This window comes from Eptatretus burgeri, chromosome 9 (assembly GCF_056783735.1).
Source record: "Eptatretus burgeri isolate ZD-2024b chromosome 9, Ebu_testis_v1, whole genome shotgun sequence".
Taxonomy (NCBI): Eukaryota; Metazoa; Chordata; class Myxini; order Myxiniformes; family Myxinidae; genus Eptatretus; species Eptatretus burgeri.
In genome coordinates, this window is record NC_140969.1 from 88,035,487 (window position 1) to 88,042,357 (window position 6,871).

General features: G+C 43.9%; 1 long non-coding RNA gene across 1 annotated transcript; it reads left to right on the forward strand.

Moving 5' to 3' along the window:
* Nucleotides 1–2,706: 2,706 nt before the first annotated feature.
* Nucleotides 2,707–5,312, forward strand: LOC147020561 (uncharacterized). Its single transcript, XR_015062092.1, has 4 exons — nucleotides 2,707–3,450; nucleotides 3,558–3,680; nucleotides 4,181–4,263; nucleotides 4,540–5,312. It is a non-coding gene; the product is annotated as an uncharacterized LOC147020561 (long non-coding RNA).
* Nucleotides 5,313–6,871: the final 1,559 nt, after the last annotated feature.

Genomic DNA, 6,871 nt, shown 5'->3' on the forward strand with positions numbered 1-6,871 from the left:
GCTCGTTTTTCTGTGCTTTCCTTCATTGGCCAAGCAAGGTGCGTATTAAGAAATAGTAAGTCCGTTCGGGCCGGTAAGTTGCCATTGGGACCGGCGTGGCTCTGATAACTCCGCTCGGTTACGCCGGATCTGAGTCGTTACCTGCGACTCGGATCGGACAGAGTCGGCTCAGGGTGTGGTTTCCCGGTAGTTAGACGACATGAGTACTTAGGTAAATTGGAATTCGACAAGTGGACCCTACCTCACGCCGTCAAAATATTGGCGACCACTCTCCGATAAAGGACCCGTGACCTTCGGACTTATCCGAGAGCCACGACCTAAATTCCGGGTGTTCGGTGGGAGACGACTCCACTGCTCCACCGAGTGGCCGTTTATCGCCACCGAACCCCGGCCCACAACAATACGTCACGTATGTTTCCCGCCGAGAGAGTGGCTTGGCGCCATTTTCGGGTGCGATTTCCTGCACTCGCTATGCGGGTTCGACAACGCCAGGTCCAAAAAGGATCATCTCTGGATGAAGCTGAGTGCCAGAATAAATGAGGGATTTTTCTTTTGTTTTATCTTTTCCCCTTGTCGCTGCTTTTGTAACAGTGTGTCGAGGTGCCTCGACACTAGGGTGTAAATTACCTCACATTTCATGACCTTATGCTTTGATTTATATTCATTAAACCACATTTATTAAGATTGCTTGTGCTTATCTCTTTGTTGTGGGTTTGGGTGTAAACCCTTGTCTGCCGTCCTGGTGAGCACCTCTGGTACGTGCTTCGCCACCTCCTGTCCTGCACACGCATTAATCTCCAAAGAACTCGGCTGTTCGCCTTCAAGGGAAATCGTTCGGCTATCCCTCCAGGTCGGTTTTAACCGGCCTGGACATGACAATATATTCAAAATAGACACACATGTTCGAGCACATAAATGTAATAATCATGTTGTATTCGAATCAGACATTTTCCATTAAGGCCCGGTCACACCTTGACGTTTTAGCCAGCGATGGCAACGTATTAAAATGTATGTAAAACGCTGGCTTACGTTGAACTTTTGATGTTTTTTTTAAAGATTCGGACGTATTCATAGCGACTTGGTCTTATGTATAACGTATTGGTAACGGACACAGAACGTTTCGTTGTGTAAGAGATAACTTATACCAACGAATGCTGAACCTGTTGTCGGCCTACACAACCGATGCCCAACGATAGTCTAACTCAGGCATAGCGCGTTGCACGCATCGCCGACGATGTCGTGGCATAGCCTATTAAAAGGCTGACGCACAACGATTCGAATCATAACTGCCGTAGAAATGGAAGCGTCAACATCGCGGTCACACCTTGGCGATCTTGCCAGCGTATGCCGACCTAAGAAAAATGTGTCTAAAACGTTGGGGCACGTCAAATACGGTATGAGTAAGTTTGGTATACGTGAGTAGAACGCTAAAGTACGCTATCATACGTCGTAGTAAGTAGAGTACGTCAAGAAATTTTAAACATGTTCAAAATTTTACGATGTACTCGGCGTATGACACACGTTCCGCATGCGATGGGGATAAGTTTTACACACGATATGTGGACGCTTACACACGTCCACAAAGGCTACTTATAAGCTACTCATAAGTCGAAACACGTCACGGTAATGTCTTTTTTACGTGAAACTTATTTCTAACTTATGTTTGACGTGCTTTGAACCAATTCTTTACGTAGTCCCAACACACATCGACGTATGTAGACGTATTCCAATGACGTCTTCCGGTCGACAAAAAAAAAATAAATGAACATGTTTCTAACTTACAACTGCCATATAAAGACGTGTTCCCAGCGGTTTTGGGAATTGGTATATAAAATGGTGTTCATAAAAGGGGAACCCAACAGTGTTTTCGAGTCCTTTTTGAGTCGATGTCCATGTCATCAGTATCAGTATTAGTATTAGTATTAGTAGTAGTTTGTTCATGTTGGCAGTAGTAGGTGAGTGTGAGGGGGAGGGTGTGGGTTATGATGGATCGTCCTTGCGTCCGCGTGTCCACGGGTAGGAGACATCTTTTCACCATTGTTCGAAGTTCTTCGCGGCTAATTTTTTATGGGGCTTTTTCAACAATGAGCTATGGCTTGTTTTTACGATTTAGGTCTATTCATAACGGGTTGGACAAATGCACAATGAACTAATAATGTGCATAGAGCGCTTTGATTACTTATAGATACGATATATCAACGAATAATTATCGTGTAGCCGGCGTTCACAAACTATGCCCAACGATAGCCTAACTTATCCATATCGTGCGGCAGTTTATCTTTTCCGTTGACGTAGGGTTTGCTATTCATAGGCTGCCACTCAACGATTTAAATGGCTGCATCTCCACTATTGAAAGTAGATACTTGCGCTCCACAATTGGATTTTTTTTACACTCAACCACTTTTAAACGGTACCACTCAGCTATTTTCATTGTTTACAATGAACGATTTAAATTTATGTCACTCGCCTTTGTTTTTTGACGCTGGGGTTTGGAAATTTGAAGCGTTTCTTCTGAACGTGTTAAAACGCTCAAACTCGACTATTTTAAATAGACGCTGCCGATGGACAATTGGAATCATAGCCAAGCTAGACATCGAAGTGTGAACATCCTCGTCATGCCGAAGAAAAGTTTGAAGAATGCTGCAAATAAGTGTCCTGGCCGTGGCCGTGGACGCTGACGCAAGGACGATCCATTATACCGACGTCTTTCAGCCAATGAGTAACTTAAAAGTAACGTCTGTCGATGTGTGGCAACGATCGCGTAACGTGCCAACAACAGGTTAATCATAGGTTAGAAATAAGTTTCGGGTACGCTAAACATTACCTCGGCGTGTCTCAACTTATGATTAACTTACAAGTACCATGTGTTGACGTCTGTCAACGATCGCAGACCGTGCGTACAACTTGTGGCCAGCGTAGCGGAACGTGTGAGTCATATGCCGGCATACGTCGTGAAATTTCAAGCATGAAAAAATTTGAGGACAACCGAAAAGTACAACGTTTAAAGCCAACGTACAACGACGTATGGCAGTGTTTTTCAGCGTGCTCTCAATGTTATCAAAACTTACCCATAACGTATTCAACGTGTGCCAGCGTTTTAGAAAAAAAATTCAAAAATCGGCATACATTGGCTAAAACGTCAAGGTGTGACCAGGCCTTTAATTGTGCAGATAATTGTAATTATAATTTTTGTGGGAAGGTAACTTATTGACATGGTCATCCCCCATGCAGAATATATAACAAGAACTTTCATTCCCTTCGATTGGATGAGATCACCTGATTCACCTTTTCAACGATTACCTGTTCCATTCATGTATTTCCTTCTGTGGCCTTTTCTGAACAAGTTATCAATGTGTTTAATCTTTCATATTTCTGTTTTTTTTTCTTCCAAAGGCCCCTCAGAGGAGGTGCTCCTTCCAGCTCACCTGAAACCATCGTACAGGTTTTAACGTAAGTTCCCAAGATCCTTGTCTTGCATTCCAATTAATTCCAATTTATCTTATTTATCTCCCGTGATGAGGCTGAGTCTTTGGGCCTCTCACTCTCTCTCATCGCAGGCAGGTCGGTGGTCTTTCTGTCTTCTACCGTCTCCTCTCCGGTCTCGCCCCCCTGCTCTGTCTGCGACACGTCCCCACCATATTTCCGCAGGGTGCTCAAGGTCCGCCAGCAACCGCCTTCTGGTAAAACTACCAAAATCACGAATCACTGCTCACCTTCACTCCTTCATTCCTTTTTTATCCCCACCTTTGGAATAAACTCCCAAACGCTCTTCAATCCCATTCTTCCTTCCAGGCCTTCAAAACAGCCATTCACCACCACCTCTTGTCTCCCCCCCCATCCAAAACCTCGATCTTTTCTACCCTCGTTAATCCACCCCAAACCCACCTCCTTCAAATTCCCTGCTTTCCTTCCTGAAAGTCCCTGTAATGTCCATCTTGTATTCCCCATGTTCCCCGCCCCATCCCTCTCCCTATCACAGATCTCCTAATATCTCTGTTCTCCACTGTTTTATCCTTCCCTCTCCCACCTCTCTTGTCTCATGCCCCCCTTGCTGTGCATTGTGTGTTGGCTCTCATTCGAGCCTGGACAATGTGTACAAAAAAATAAAAAATATATTCCAAAATTTGTCGAAACTACCTGTTCTTCACCTGAATCATGTCCCATTTTGTCTGTGCCTCAGAAGTGTTGAGGACAAACAAATATTTTGCTGAACTCGAATCCAGATGAGAGGCAAGCAAATCTTCCAGTTGGTGGGAGTCTGGTGTGAGTGTTTATGTACACGTATCAAGTCAGTGTGTACACTTGGATGATCATATATATTAATTGTTTGAATAATCCAGTGGAATGGGAGTGTGTGATGAAGAAAATTAAGATGTGAAATTGAATGCAAACAAAAGAAGAAAAATTTAACTGAGATGCAGAAAGCAATAGAAAGGATTTCATATTTCCAGGATTGTGATGGAAGACATGATAATGATGGAGATGATGATGACAATGCTATTGAGGGATTTTAATATCCTTTTGTTGATGCGTGTGCAGAGGAAGAAGTTTCAGGAACGGCCACTGGAGAATAAGATGTGATGTTTGGCAGTGGATCCATCATCACTCCATCATACAAGCACTCCAGGAATGTAAGATGAAACATCAGACTCTTACAGACGGCTTAGCCAAGATTTAAAAAACATAAACACAAGTCTCCAGAAGTACAGGTACTGAAACCTTCCATAGACCTTATTTATTCACTTGCACCCTTTTAGTGTCCATGTTTGTCAATTTGTCATTTCCTTGCTTGTTCAAAACATCAGAACGAGAATTCAATACCAAGTGAAGGGAATTAAATAATTCAAATGAATGCATCAAACAGGTGAGGTCTCTCCCTGATTCTTAGAATCAGTCACTCATGAAGCGAACTGCAGCAATTAACCCTTGGTCTTCACTGCCTGACTTCATCACTCCACATCACGTGTGACTTCATCACTCCACATCACGTGTGATTTCATCACTGTACATCACGTGTGACTTCATCACTGTACATCATGCGTGACTTCATCACTCCACATCACGCGTGACTTCATGACTCCACATCACGCGTGACTTCATGACTCCACATCACGCGTGACTTCATGACTCCACATCACGCGTGACTTCATGACTCCACATCACGCGTGACTTCATGACTCCACATCACGTGTGACTTCATCACTCCACATCATGCGTGAGTTCATCACTGTACATCACGTGTGACTTCATCACTGTACATCACGTGTGACTTCATCACTCCACATCCTGCGTGACTTCATCACTCCACATCACGCGTGACTTCATTTCTGTACATCACGTGTGACGTCATTTCTGTACATCACGTGTGACGTCATTGCTGTACATCACGTGTGACGTCATTGCTGTACATCACGTGTGACGTCATTGCTGTACATCACGTGTGACGTCATTGCTGTACATCACGTGTGACGTCATTGCTGTACATCACGTGTGACGTCATCGCTGTACATCACGTGTGACGTCATCGCTGTACATCACGTGTGACTTCATCGCTGTGCATCATGCGTGACTTAATCACTGTAAATCATGTGTGACTTAATCACTGTAAATCATTCGCGACTTCATCACTGTACATCATGCGTGACTTCATCACTGTACATCATGCGTGACTTCATCACTGTACATCATGCGTGACTTCATCACTGTACATCATGCGTGACTTCATCACTGTACATCATGCGTGACTTCATCACTGTACATCATGCGTGACTTCATCACTGTACATCATGCGTGACTTCATCACTGTACATCATGCGTGACTTCATCACTGTACATCATGCGTGACTTCATCACTGTACATCATGCGTGACTTCATCACTGTACATCATGCGTGACTTCATCACTGTACATCATGCGTGACTTCATCACTGTACATCATGCGTGACTTCATCACTGTACATCATGCGTGACTTCATCACTGTACATCATGCGTGACTTCATCACTGTACATCATGCGTGACTTCATCACTGTACATCATGCGTGACTTCATCACTGTACATCATGCGTGACTTAATTACTGCGCAAACGCATTTAAACTCCAACATTGTCTTTCACTTGTTTTTTCACCTTCTCTTCAGCTGAGACCCAGCGTACGAGTTGTACCTTGATGACTCGGTAAATTCTACCTTGATGACTTTTATGATCGTGAATTTTGTGTTGTTTTAATTCATGTAAATAAAGTTAACCAAAATCTCTTCTCCTTTCAAATCATATAATATACAAGTCAAAGGAACGGTGTGTAAAATATTGTCATGAAAATGGCTCCAAGGTGATAACAAATCTTGTAAAAATTTCAAGTGTTTGTGCATTTGTTTGTTACTCTTTCACGAGCAAACTGCAGCACCCAGAGGCCCCAAATTTTAGGAGTATGCACTTCAGAATCTGGGCAAGGTTTTAAGAACGCATGTTGTATTGGCCTTGAAGGCCATTTTGAGACTCAAGGCCACGATAAGGTGCATATTGGGATGCGAGGTGAGGCAGTACTCAAACGTTAACCACCATGAGGCCAATAACTCCAAAGCTTTTCAATGTCCAACACGTCCTGAAACCCCCACTTTCTGATAAATAATTTCAAGTGGCTGAGTACTTTGTTTCTCGGCAGTGCTGGGTACCACCCCAGTGTGTTGTTCAATGCGAGGATGTAGGGTGGCTGGTTCATGGTTTCAGCACCCACAGGTTCATCGCTGGACTTGGTATTCCAGCGCTGGCAGTGTGGTAAAGGAGATTGACCATGTGCTCGTTGATGGTTGCTGGAGGATGATCCAGAACTGCAGGGTGTACCGGAGTGCTCAGTTCCTCAATACTGACCAC